General features: G+C 36.7%; 1 long non-coding RNA gene across 2 annotated transcripts in view; it reads right to left on the bottom strand.

Moving 5' to 3' along the window:
* Nucleotides 1-12,230: 12,230 nt before the first annotated feature.
* The window catches only part of LOC115915105, a 43,817-nt gene continuing 41,740 nt past the window's right edge, over nucleotides 12,231-14,307 (bottom strand). For both annotated transcript variants that reach the window (XR_004061481.1, XR_004061482.1), the window contains exon 3: nucleotides 12,231-13,930. This is a non-coding gene — a long non-coding RNA (uncharacterized LOC115915105). The remainder of the gene's footprint in view (nucleotides 13,931-14,307) is intronic.

Below are 14,307 nucleotides of genomic sequence, written 5' to 3'. Positions count from 1 at the left end.
ATGGTCCCCCCAAACACTGCATTTTCAAAATGGCTAAAATTTATGATATGCCAGAGCATCTTTGAAGATGAAATTAATGTCTTAAACACGTGCTTCAGAATATGTGGATATGCATAGATGTAAGTATAGGAATTTTCTGTTTGAATAGATATTGAGCTTTTATCAGCCACAGAAAGAGTGACCAAGGTTTACCACCATCTTATCCCTGTTCACACAGTTTCTATGCCCAGAGACCTCCATACAGTCACAAGAAAGAGTCCTGCAAAAACATTTAGTGCCTTACAGACACGGGGCCAAAACTAATATCAAGGCATGGCTCCTGGATAATCTCTTTCATCACAAAGTTATTGAATAAAATATAATAGGAAAACACTAAGGCTGCATCTCTGTGTGCTCTCAGGGCATATTTTTTTCTTTTCTGTTAGCATACACTGACTCTTGTAGGAGCAGCACAGAGACTGAGCTGGTGTTTGTCCTCTGTTCTCACTCTTCAGATCAAGCTAAGTTTCAGGAGCTGTTCCGAAAAAAACAAAGATTTGGAATCCACATTTAAGTGGATATGCCTGATAATGCCCTGATCCTGAAAAGCCACTAAATAGGTAACAGAATGTATTGGCATCAGAGTTCCTGGGAGAGCCTTTTGGAGAGCAGCACTGGTAAAAACTGTAATGTGTTACTTTAAATTAATAAGATGTCAAAGCATTGTACTATCTCTCAATAAAAACGAAGATCTGGTTTTACCGGATATCATATACCAAACTCCAGGATTCACTGACAGGATCTTCTCCCAATCAGATCTCTTATGAAGCTGCAAGCATTTCACTGGCCAGATCCCAAGGGGGCGTGGAGTTCAGACCAATGAGAAAATCCAGACCGGGTCTTTCAAAAGTGTTTATAAAGAGTAGGCTGGCGAAATAAAACCCTCAGGGCCACATGAATGTGTGGGAGTAAGTGTCTTTGTCTCCTTGCCCCTCACCTCTCCCCATGTGCAACCTAACAGTCTGGTTTATTTAAAATTTTCTTAAACTATTGGATTATTACCAGCTATTAAGACAGGAGTGCTAAGCACCACCAAAATACTTTATGAAGTTATTAGGTGACAAAAATCAGAGAGTTCTCTGTTATAAATTCACTACCTGCGCACTCACGTGTAGGAGTTACTTGTATCTTTCATGCTGCTTGGGAAACACTAATTGATGCATAGAGCAGGTGGAAAATTGCCTCTCCCTACATTAAGATAGAAATATGTAAAATCTTTGTTACATATCTCTTCAAGATTGTTTTAATTTCCCTCTAAAATTTTTAATTTAATTTAATTTAATTTAATTTAAGTTTAATTTCCCTCTAAAACCATAATTTATAATAATAATAAGAATTTTATTTATGGCAAGTAAACTTCTGGAATTAAACAGAAACTTGTTCAACTGGAACATAGTAGATGTTGATAGATATTTCTTTTGAATTGCTAAGGAGCAAAATACAATAGTTTGATGGCAAGAATCTGCCTGGTTATCACATAAGATAAATTTGTAAGGAATATAACAAAGATATTTACTTACTACTGCTGTTAAACCAGCTTTGTTTATCTTAGAAGATTTTTCCATCTATGGAGGGAAAACAAACTTTCCTTTGAGAGGCTTGTGAACTAAATAAAAAATGTCAAGTCTAAATCTCATGTGGATATCCATTGGGTTTTATCCTGGATCGTCTTCAGGATACAGATGAGGATGGGAAGTTCTCCTAGCTCGGTCACACGGACAGCTAATTTACAAGCGTGGGCACACACTCTATGTCCTGTATCTTCCCCTCACCCCAAGACTTGGTCTCAGCTGCCTACCTTTCATGGGAAACTACAAACCAAGGAAAACATACCAGTAGTAGTGCCTTGTAAATTAACTTGACATTTGATGCAGAGAAAAAAAAATCTAATGCTAAAAGCCTACAAAAGACATGGAAAACAAAAGACTCAGGACACGCACTATATATAGGTGGATTTAAGAGCTCTGGAAGGTGGTTATTCTCTTGCAAAAAACACACTCAGCCCTCCTTCTTGTTGTTAAGCCAACTCAGTCACTCTTCGTTAAAGCCTCAACATCCACCAAATAAAGAAAAAGATACCCTATACATTCAAAAAACAGTCCTCTATGGAGCCAAATAACAGCAATGAGCTGCTAGCTCTGGGCTCACCTTCATCTTATGTCTCTAAAATTGTAATTTTTTGAAATATGCTGTTGTTAAAAGATAAATTGTAATCAGTGATACTAATGCACTCCTAATAGGCCATGCTAAGTAACTAAGATGTATGCCAGTATTTTACGACTTGCAAGCAGCCTGTGAAACATGTGATGCACTGCTGTATCTTGAAAATTAGATTAAATATTTAATTTTCCCCTGTACTTGAAGTTACAAATTTTTTTTTTCCTATGTCAAAGAATACATGAATTAAAAAAAAGCAATTGATGGACAATCATCTGCTTCTGTGACCCTGCTGGTGGTACTGATAGCAGTACGATACAGAGGGACAGAGCAGACACAAATGCTCAGGAATGTTATTATGCTTTATTGTGTCTACATGTTCCTACCTCTGTTCCTCTTCCTTCTTTGTGTCCTACCACACACACATATAAACTCCCCTCTGCAAAACTGGCAGTATTGCATCTCACAACTGCCTACCTTACAGTTTACAAGCAAAGGGTTGTACTGATAAAATTCATAATCTTAGTGTCCCTGCTTCTTGTTATTCACAGATTTATTTACAAGTTCCTGTGTTCTGCTTTTTTTCCTGTTACCACAGTTTACATCACTGGTAGGCCTATAGCTTTGCAGGAATTTTAAATAAAAATCAATATATATATTTGGCAAATATTCTGTATTTCCATAATTTAGCTGTTTGGTTTTTTTTTTTTATAAGATACAATTTTAAGAGGTTTATGGGCTTACAGATATATGAAAAGTATATTGATTGGCTTTTTTAATACTTCAACTACTTAAGGTTCTGTTTGTGTAAAATAGCTTGAATAAAATGAGTGTGTATATATATGTGTGTGTGTATGTAAATGCATTTGAAATGAAAATGTTCATAAATCTTTGTCAGTTGTGCTGATTAAGCCACACACTGATATGGGCAGTGATAAGGTTTTTTGCAAAAGAGTTAAAGCGTTAGAGAAAGATTTACTAATTTTAATTTTTCTTTTGGTAGAGAGTAAAGAAATGATTTAGCTAGTTCAAAGGAAGCAATTCCTAATTATCTAATTTTCACTTCTTTAAGAAAGCCTTTCATTAGTTTACAATTGCCAAATGAATATTTCCTTTTTGTGAAGAGCAGGATTTCATGTATGACTTATTTTCTAAATATTTACAGACTTGCCTTCAATCTGTAAATTCTTGCAAGTTGCTACTCTTATCTGAGTAAATCAATAAATTACTGAACTGAGTCGTTTCTTGTAAGTAAATTTACTGAATCTGGCTCTAAAATTTAAAAATAATTTTAATATTAATTCCATGTACTAGTTCTGTGTATTTTCTTCTGCCACTTTTTGTTTTTGAGATCCACTTGTGAAGAAATAATTTATATTACTTTTTCAGAAGCTGATATAAATTACGTTTACTGAGCTACAACAATAAAAGAATATCACAACATGTGCATATGTAGCATCTACTTTTCCCCCCATTTTTGTTTGAAGTAACAGGATTTTCCTCGTAAGTTCTCCATAAGTAAAAGACTATTGCTCTTAATGTGGGCATACCACATTATTAAGTGAGATCGATATCTTTCAAAAAGATAGTTAATTTGCAGTCAAATGCAGAACAGTTCACATTAACAGTATTCTGAGGCTTAAAGATTATTCATTCTGGAGCTTGATGTTTTATTTTCTTCTGTAAATAACCATAGTGCTTTTGCAAGACATTGCCTCAGCAGTAAAGCAATTTAGAATGTAGGATATTTTTAGATTACATTAATTGGAAGAGGGGAAGGGTGGCAATGAAGTAAGATATATGAATTTGTAATTCATATTTGTACTCTGAGCTCATAGTTGTACTTGGAGCTTCCATCATGGCTGAAGCTGGGAGCTGACATCTAGTCAGTGCAGCATGGCTGTAAAAAAACTCTCTCACCAAAGCACAGAGCAGAGGCTCGCTCTCTCTCTCCTCTATTACTGCTGCTAGCTATTACCATGCTGATTCTATTTTAGAAAAACAAAAGCAAATAAGCAAATAGCTGTGGGTCAGAGAGACATATCTGGACTGTCTGTTAAAGAACACTATCAATCCTTCTGGTCCAGAAAGAGATCTTTTTATTTCTGGTCTTTCAGTCTCCCATTCAAAAATGCGACAGAAAAATAAACTGAAATGAGCTGGCACTAAACATTTCAATTCTCTACTGCTAGGTTGTTACACTTATGGCCATGTTTTAAATCGTCCCCTCCTCCACCATACTTTTGCTGATTTCACCTCATTTGCCTGACCTTATTATGCATTTAGCCTTTGTTGTGATATAGAGTGCAGCATGGTGACAAAGCAAACGTATATACAGAGTAAACATTTTCTCTTCTTTAAAGTTTTACCTCTATCCAGTATTAACATTTGATTTTTCAGTATAATTCAACATTAAATCAGATCTAAGGTCTTGCTGATAAAATAATTACAGATTTTTTACTGCTTGAGACAATAAGAAGTCAATGTCTAAACTGCCTCCAAAAGTCTTTCACTTTTAATTTTTCTGCTGACAACATTTTAGGCAAACACATTAGTGGGATGTAACAATTAAGAATGTTTATTTTATTATTAAAATAAAATACTATTATTAAAATTTTATTTTATTTCTTGTTTATTTACAACAAGTGAGATATCTGCTATATGCCTAACTATATATGTAGCTTGATAAAGTAATATTGTAAACTGCTTAATTTGACTGCTATGGCTCAACATGGACAGCCAGGTTTCAATTCCAAAGATTTCTGTTTGTCTTGCATCTGAAAATAAGGAGACTGTATCCTCTTACTATGTTATTACTTTTTGGTTGTTCTTACACTTGCAGCAGTTTGTTCAGTTTGTGTTATGGAAATTTCAGGCTGATTCATCCAGATTTCCACTGGTTTCATGGATCTGCCAGTGAGAGGGAAGGTTTCAGAAGAAGTTTTTTGGTTGCTGTCCAGAAGTAGGTGGTAAAGTCCTGAAAGTTGTCCCCTTGAAAGGGAAGAAATGTCCCTCTGGCTGCTGTCAGAACACACCTGGGCCCACCTTGCAGGAAGCATGAATTCTTTTAAAAAAGAAAAAGTCTTTTCCTTCAGTAGAATTCTAGGGTGTAAAAGGAAGGAATAATCCAGATGAAACTTGAACTTCATCTTGTGATTCTGTAATATTAAGTACCTTCCCTGCTGAAAGATTCCTACATGGGAGATTAACCATTTTGTTATTTTCTAAAATTTGGTGGAAATATTGGAGTTTTTCAAATACAATATCATTTGGTTTTTTTCTAAACAAGATTTTAGTAGTGCTCAATTGTTACAATACCACCATCATCACCTTCCCACAGAAACGAGAATGTAAAAAGGTATTTTCTTTCTCAAAGGAGGGTGTTCTCACACCATTCTTAAGGAACATGATGCTGTCTTCATTACCTTGTTAAAGAGCATTTCCAGTGGAAATCTTGGTTACATCTGATCAACATGATGCAGCATAAATAAAATAGCTCCACAATACAAAAGAGGAAATATTACCTCTAAGAATTTGTCCATGCCTTTCTGGTAGCTGCCAAAATTAATTCAGGCAGCTTTGTTTGTATCTCACTATATTGCTTAAAAATATGCTTTACACATTTTTAAGCAAAATAGTGAGATAGGTAGTGCTTTTAATTGTTACAGTTATTTTGATCCAGTTGTTTCTTGTGCTGTGTAGTCTGGTCATCTTTCATACATGGAAATAGCAGTTGTTTATGGTTTTCATGGCACTTTTTTTGTGGGGGACTTTCTATAAAAGCTGACAGATACAGTCTGGGAATATGCATATGGGGGCTCGGAATTGTCAAAGCATCATTCAGACTACCAAACTGTCAGTGAGTTCTGCATACACACCCATACCAATGTTCTGTGTGTCTTTCGCAAACCAAATCTTATCAGGCAATAGTTTCACAATAACTATAAATGATATTTTAAGGAATGTAAAGGACTTTGTCATGTCATGCATACTATTATGCTAGCTTCTGTCTCGCTATGTGTGTGGTTGGCACAGAAATCACCACACTGAACAGGCAGTCTATGCAACGTCTTCCTCTGCAGAAGATAGGAGTTCCTTCCTGTTGGCTGCTCACCATGAGGTGACCATCAACATGACCTGAGTCAGTCACTCTGGTGTCTCCCTGAGGAGACATAGGATGAAGGATATCGTGTAAACCACTGGTTTTACAGAACTTTAATGTGCGTTACCTAAGAATCCCTTCAAGATCTCACTCTAGACACTTTTCCTATGTAGGAGAAATAAGATCAAAGTCAAGTGTTATGGATAGATCTTGCAGGAGTGGGTTTCATTGAAAGAGATTCAAAGGTCAACTCACACTCACATATGAAATATTTAACTCACACAGTCTTTTGCAATGGTGCTGTTTCACACAAATACACTGTTCGGGATGACAAATCTGCAAGTATAGGAAGTCTAAACTCCTGGGAGCAATGTCAACAGGGTGCTTTTCATCCATTAGATACTTATGAAACTGACAGAAATCAGCTATGGAAGATTTCTGAAGAAAGCATGGTTATGAGTTATCACATGCCAGCTGAGAATTTTGAAAATTAACTAGAGATGAGGAAAACAGACCTAAAAGTCACCTATTCATGCCTTGCCTTTCCATACCCATCTCCAGGACAAGCCCACAAGACAGGGAGAGCAATTGTCTTCATAGGCATGAAGTTCTGAAGATTTTCCTTGAAGACTATCAGGTGCAGAAATATATGAGCTTCCCATGGTAGCAAGATTGGAGGGAAGGTGTTTTGAGATTTATTGGTTTTTTCCCATTGTTGTTGTACTCTAACTGGATTGGCAATAAATGAAACAAATTTTCCCAATTAACTGTATATTGCTGTGGTGAAGCATCATACCAAATATCTTTGCAAATTTTCTTCCATTATCTTTGATGTACTTATATCAAAGACAGATTTGATATATTTTGTTATTTAATAAATAACTAATAGTTCTTATCTAAAATAATTATTTCTAAATCAATATCCCTATTTGGTTATATAAGTAACATAGGATTTTCTCTTGCTGGGCTAATAATATTTTGGAATGAGACTTTTAATGCTCATGGCTGTGAATGATAATTTCCACATCATGAGTGTTTAGCAATTGTTTAAAATTTTCTGTTAGTGATTGTTTTCTCCAATAAACTACTTTCTAAGACTATTCATACATAGAAGAGCAGAGACAACTACAGCAAATCACTCAAAGATATGAACAAACATTTCTTGACATTGATGCAAGGTGTTCACTAGCCTCTAATGCAGAAGGGAAGCAATAGCTATAGGCATTCAAAGTCATCTCTGAAGCTTTCAACAGATTTCAAACAGGAAAATAATCCTATTTAGGGTTGGTTTTGGCTTATTCAACAGGTAGAGTGTGTACTTGGATGGACTCACTTGCTCTGAGTTGCTGTTAGTTTTGAGTGGCTCACCACTGCAGTTGCTTTCATCCTACCTTATGTTGCTGGAGATGGTCAGTGGAAGTATTGTTTCAGTTTCAGCTGTCCAAATCTGATTTTTCTTTATATATGTACAAATATTCATCCACATCCACATATTTTCACAAGTTGATGTTGTAATCAAATACAGACATTTTCTCTCTTATGGAAATTTTAAAAAATTTCCTAATCTACTTTTTACCAAAAAAAAAAAACCACCAAACTATTTTATACAAGTATATGCTAAGAGTTTTCTAGAAGTCAGAGAAGATATTTTAAGTCAAAAAATGTGTCTGTTTCCCTGCTCTTCCCCTGTGCTGATGCATAAACTTCAGCCTAATATTTGCCTGTATTTAAACTGGGCCTTTGACACTTTTATACTGATTTTTCAGTAGTCCAGATTGATGGTGGCTGAGCTGTAAACAAAAAACTGTGGTGCAACGATACTCAGTGAATTTGGAATTATTCCAAATTAAACATCCATCAATGATTTTCTCACAGCTTTAGCTTTCCACCATATCTTGAACAGACTATATAAGCAATGAAAAAACTGTATTTAATAAAAATATTTTACTCCAGAGAATGAGCTAAAACTGAAAAGACCATCACTGAAAATAAGAACCAGCCTTGCAATCTTCAGACAGAGCTCTCCAAGGGTAGTCTTGTTGCCCTATGCCTTTAAATATGCTATGTTCTGTCCCCTACTTTTATTTAAATACATACATACGTGCATATGTTTGCATACATTTATAGCATTTCCACCATTGCAAAGGGATTTATATATAGCATCTAAGGGTAAAATCCCCAAAACACCATGAGCTTTAGAAAGTTGATTTATGGAAGAAAAATACACTCAGATGTGATTTAAGAAACAAAAGGTCTCTTACATTTTCTTTCTGTCTTGTGGTCATTTTATGATGGTACTCTATTTCCTAATCCTCTGCTTTATGCCCAATACAGGTTGCTGTATCTCTAGGGTGGGTCTGGGAGAGTGGGAAGCCTTGGCATTCTGCCATGTCCTTTTTTTCGAAGCCTCATTCCCATGGCATCCAGGGTGCCATGCAATCTGATTTTTTTGCTTGGCTAGCTTGGCTTTTTTGTTAGTCCAGGCAAGGAGCTTTCTTATCGTTCCATGTCCTTGGAGAGGCTGCGGCAGCAATCCTTTGGTATCTTTTTCAAAATGAACTGGACGGTTTGGTTTTGGTCTAAGATTAGAGAGGATTACTGGCAGGAGAGAGGTTCAGTCGGAACTGGTAGGAAAGGCAAGGGGCTGCTCTTTTTTGGCTCCACACCTCAGAAAAAGCCCAGCCACTGAGAGAAAGCACACCAAGCCCACCTGTTTCCTGTGCTGTGAAGAGGGGAACGATACGAGCGTCACCAGGTTCACATCTGTTTGCCTGAACTGCTATTTGAATCTCATATTTGTTTTTTGTTTGGTTTTTTTTCCTGAATGCCCATGCCATTTTCTACCCACTGTGTGGCAACCTGCTGTTGTTTTTTAATTTCCCTGGCATTTTTGGGTTTTGTTCCAGAGTTGGGGTGGGGGGGGAGTTAAGGTCTGACATTTCAATATCTAGCATTTCTTTACCTTTTTCCTGTACCATGTGGGCAAACTGTCAATAAACAGCTGATTATTTGGGTTTTTTTCATTTTCATTCATTGGTATTAGTTTCCTGTTGGCAGAAAGGGGTTGTTGGAATCCTTTTAGAGGGAACACTTATTCCAGGGTGTTTTCTCCTAAACTTGTCTCTAAACTGAGACATGTCTGCATTGTGCTCAGAATTCTTCTCTGTTCATATAAAGCCTTGTTTCTCAGTGTGATTTTCCCATCGCAGTAGCCAACAAATACCCACTCTGTAAATAAAATTTTCATAGGATTATGATTCTTGTAGAACTGCAGGGCTACCAAGCCCACCCCAGCTCCAGATGCAGAGCCCAGCAGCCCACCTACCCTAAATTCCACTCATGCATAGCTTGGAGGCAAAATATATGTGATACGTTTCCAAGCACTGCCCATGTACAGTAAAGTGTATGACCATGGTTATTGGTTACTCTGTTGGCTCAAATGAGTGCAGCCTATGCTACGACTTTGAAGGTCCTACCATCAATCTCTGCTGACTGAATAAGAAAAACACTATGTAACAGTATCATAATGGTTTCAAGGGAAGCTTTCATTCTTACTCTGCTAAACTTTCAAAAACTCAACTGCACAATTCTCTTCTAGTGAAACTTTAAGACAGAATTCACAAACTGACAGTTTTCCAAGATTCTAATGCAAGAGGGGGTTGTCTTTTTATTTTTGCCATATAGGTTCCACTGCCTGACACACTTTTTCTGTAAAATGGTGACAAAACAACTAAGATGTAGACCCTGGAAGAAGAAGAAGACTATCACTTTTTGTGCTGATCAGTTAATTAAAACTGAATAGCATCTATGATACAAACAGTAGGTAAAGGGATGTTTAGGTTTGCTGTTGACATTTATTTTGCCACTAGCTCTCATTCCAGTCACTGAAATATTGCCCTTTCTGAGTAGGATAGCCCATTTTATGACACAATTTACTAAAAGAAACAAACAAAAAAAACCCCTCCCCTCTCCCCCCTCAAAAAAACCCCAAAATCAAAAACCACCAAAAAAACTCAAAGCATAAAATCATCAAGTGATGGGTCGTAGTGGTGGTTGTGGCAGAAGAATGGAAGATGCTGTTGACAGAGCTTTGCTCAGGACCCTTACTTTTCAGAAAAAAAAAAGTCACCTTATTTGGAGCATGTTCAACTCTCCAAACATATCAAATTGACCACCAGGCTCTGGCCTATCAGACATAAAGCTAGAGGAGATGCCAAAACAAAGGAGTTACCTAAATAAAGCTGGCCTGGATGCAGCCAGCCTAAATTCTACCTAAATCCTTCTGCCTGCCTTTATAATTGGCTGCCTCTATTTCTTATCTCTACAGAGAAAGTCAGAACTATTCCCCTTCACCAGGAATGGACAGTTTCTAGATGAGGACACTCAGTTTTGCGCAACTTGCAAAGTTGATTTGCCTCATTGCCTTATTCATGATTGCCTCATTCATGAATCTCATGAATTCAAGATTCATCAGGCCATAGAGGCAAAAAGCAGAGCAGCTAATGCTGCTGCTGTACAAGTTTTATGATTTCTAAAAAGTAAAAAACCCTGTTTCTATTTTACAAAAATGATCTATTTTTTCAGAATATGTAATATGTACAGACACCACATCAACTACATCCACCTTACTGATCCAAGTCAGCTGAGCTGAACATAAAATTTGTCCCATCCAAACCCTTTTCCAGGGGGAAGGCACCTTGATGCTATTGGCTAGCTTGGTGAGTCTTTGCTGTATCCTTAAAAACTGGGATTTAGACAAAATCTCAAAGCTTTCCTGAAGAAATGGTTGCATAGAATAGCAAGGTAATCTGTTTTCCTGTGTTCAGTTTAAATCAGGTTCTTAAATTCATTATTAAGAATACCTTGAGTTAAGGTATTTTCTGCTTTCCAAGAGTCTTAATTGTTACGGAATACTGGTTTTCACCGTCTTCTAGATAAGCTACCTTTTCTGTTGTCTTTAGTCCCTTTTTACTAGGGAAGACCAGCGCCTAAGGTACATATCTCTAAAATAAGACTCAAGTGAGCAACAACAGCAAACGCAGTCTGAGATCTTATGGATGGCTTCACAGATAAGAGGTAGCACTAAAATCTTGAAGAGATTAAGCATTTTGTTGAACTTCATATTAATAAAATATTTTTTAAATTAGATGCTACTTGTATTACAGAATAATGTACATTTTAATAAAGACCTTCAACAGCATAATTATTTCATTCTTCTAGAATTAGAGACCACTAGAAATTAGAGGCATTTGCATATATACCAATCTGAATACATACACAATTTTGTGCATACTTTCTCTTAAAGAGAACTGTATATATATAAATATATGTATTGTTACATATTTTAACTTGACAACAGATGTGGAATTGAGAGACTTATTAGGAAGTGCAGCAACTTTTGTCTTTAAGAAATGTTTAGATACCTATAGATCTTCCTAGTACATAAGACTGCAGCAATGCTTTCCTAACAGTAAGCATCCTGGCTAGCAGCCAGCACTGCCAGCAGCCCGTTGGGACACAGTCCCACTCACAGGAGCCTCAGCTCAAGGGACAGTGCCTAAGGAGATCCCCCACATTATAGTGACGAGATGTCTCCTTGGGACAGGACTAGAGTCCACTGCAGCCAACAAGGAAAAGAAGCAGCCCTCAATCTGTGGTGAAGTCCTGGTTTATTGTAATCCAAGGGGGTGCAACAGAAAAAGGGCACCGAGGGGCGGGTGCAGGTGGGTTTTAAAGGGGTAGCGGAGGCACCCATCCTCGGACAAATCAAATACAAACTACAGATAATAGACATAATCGATAAACCTATAGTAACAAAGTAAGGGGGGGATTCCAGCTCCTAAACCAATCACCCTCTGCCCTGGGTAGAAGGTTCTAGGAATGTACTGGAAAGGGAAAACCAGTTAGTTATTATGGCTACTGGGGGGGGGGGAGTGCAGGGAGAACCAATTAATTACTATAGCAACCGAATGATAGACAAGAACTGGACACTGAAAAACGCGGGAAGGAAAAACTTGGGCAGGACCATTAACAGAATATGAAAGGGAAATAAGAACGAACCATCAAACACACCACAACATAAGACATTTATTATCTTTGAATTAACTTCTGTAACCATGAGTTTTGACAACTGAGAGAAATTACTGACATTGACAGACTTGTGAAAAACAGTTTTGTTCACACTTTTTCTTCATATCAGTATTGTCCTTTGTCCTACATATTTTTGGAGTGAGGATTTTGATATTAAGAACCTAGATTTTCAACCGCCTGTTTACAGACTTCCCACTGAAATCAGGTCACACCTTTGGAGTAAATGGAATTTCTGAACATGAAGCATATTGTTTGCAATGGGTTTAGCATTTTAACTTGTTTTCTGATAGTAACTTGAACACCCTGATATTTTGGGGCAGTGTAGGTTTTTCAGGTTGCATAATGCCAGTAATGTTGGCAAGTTATTCCTCCTCCCAGCAAAGGTGGCAGAAGCACAATGTAGATATAGCATAATTAAATAATTAAGCATTATTAAATAATAATTAAACATCATATAAATGGCACCAATTTTGTCTTGCTGAAATTATTAGGAGAGGCAGTATTTTATTTTACACTACAGAGATCTTAACAAACAGTGTTTATCATTTACTCTTTTCAGCACAAACAATTTTTTAAATCCTCACAAGAGAGAAACAATTAATGAAAGACATTTCATAATTGATATCTTTCTAAGGTCAGACTACTATCCATAATGAAAATGCCATACATAACTTATGTAACCTTGATGAAACAGAATGAGACAGATATACCTCCAGGTATAGACCAGGGCATATTTTCTGCTGCTTTCTAGCTAATACCATTTAAAGAAAACATTTCAAAAAAATCATTCCATAGCAAGAAAATTCATTTTCATGCATATCACTTGGCAAATCGTACTTATCTTATTTATTTGTGTAATCCTAATTTGGCTGATTTTTGACATCATTTTATGTCAGGTCCACCCTGACGGAAAAGAACTGTAATCAAAACCTGTTCTGGTGAAGAGGTAAAGAAAGCAGAATTTGTGAATTTTCTTGCAAAAGGCTTAGTAGTAATACGCTACATAATTTTACTGCCCACACTATCTTTTTAAATTCTCTGATTTTCTCATAGTGAAATTTCTGAGGTTTTAAAGGCTCTACAAACTAACCAAAAGCAACAACACTCCTGTGTTTGCCATTATGCTGAATATTGTTAGGTAAATACTAGTTAGTTAACCTCCAAGAAGGTACTTCATTATGGCAGAAGTCTGGGCTATCATTGTTAATAAAACCTGGACCTAGAAATTACTTAGAAAAGCTTTTGGCTTCACCAACCAAATACTCCTCAGAAGAGGCTGATGTCCTCAGGTTTACTCATTCAGCTGATGTCCTCAGGTTTACTCATTCTAAGTGTTTCCTTTGGGCCCAGGCATTGGGGAACCTTTTCATCAGTTGACATTGTCAATGCACAGACAGTTGGACATACATCACTTCAGATTTCTTGCCTTTCAACAGTATTACCTCAGTTTGGTAGAGGAGATCTCATGCTGGTCTAATTCCAGGAATAATTTCAAAGACATCTCAGCCATTCTCCTCAGAAAGATGGGTCAATAGCCATGCTCTGAAACACAGAATTTTTAAGAACATTAGAAAAATGTTTGCTATGATGCTTAGTCATTTTTTAAAATGCAAATCAAACTTTAAATCACAAAAGCTCCCTTCTTTGATTCTATGTGCAATACACTGATGCAGATGAGGTGCTCCTCTACCGAGAGATGAATCACGAATTTTAGAGGTAGAATGACACACAAATACTTGCACAAAGGTGTTTCTGATATTTTGCTTTGATATTCTTGTCTTAATAAATTCATTTGTATTAGAGTAAAACGGCAAATGAAATAGGAATATGCAGTCCCCAAGAAAATGAAAAGCACTTGAAATCTCCTAGTTTTAACCTGAGTTCTGATAGTATCTTGTACTTTACCTATAAATAAGCTC

Source organism: Camarhynchus parvulus, chromosome Z, assembly GCF_901933205.1.
Source record: "Camarhynchus parvulus chromosome Z, STF_HiC, whole genome shotgun sequence".
In the NCBI taxonomy this organism is placed as follows: domain Eukaryota; kingdom Metazoa; phylum Chordata; class Aves; order Passeriformes; family Thraupidae; genus Camarhynchus; species Camarhynchus parvulus.
Note: the sequence above shows the minus strand (reverse complement) of the source record. Positions and strands in the feature narration are given on the sequence as shown.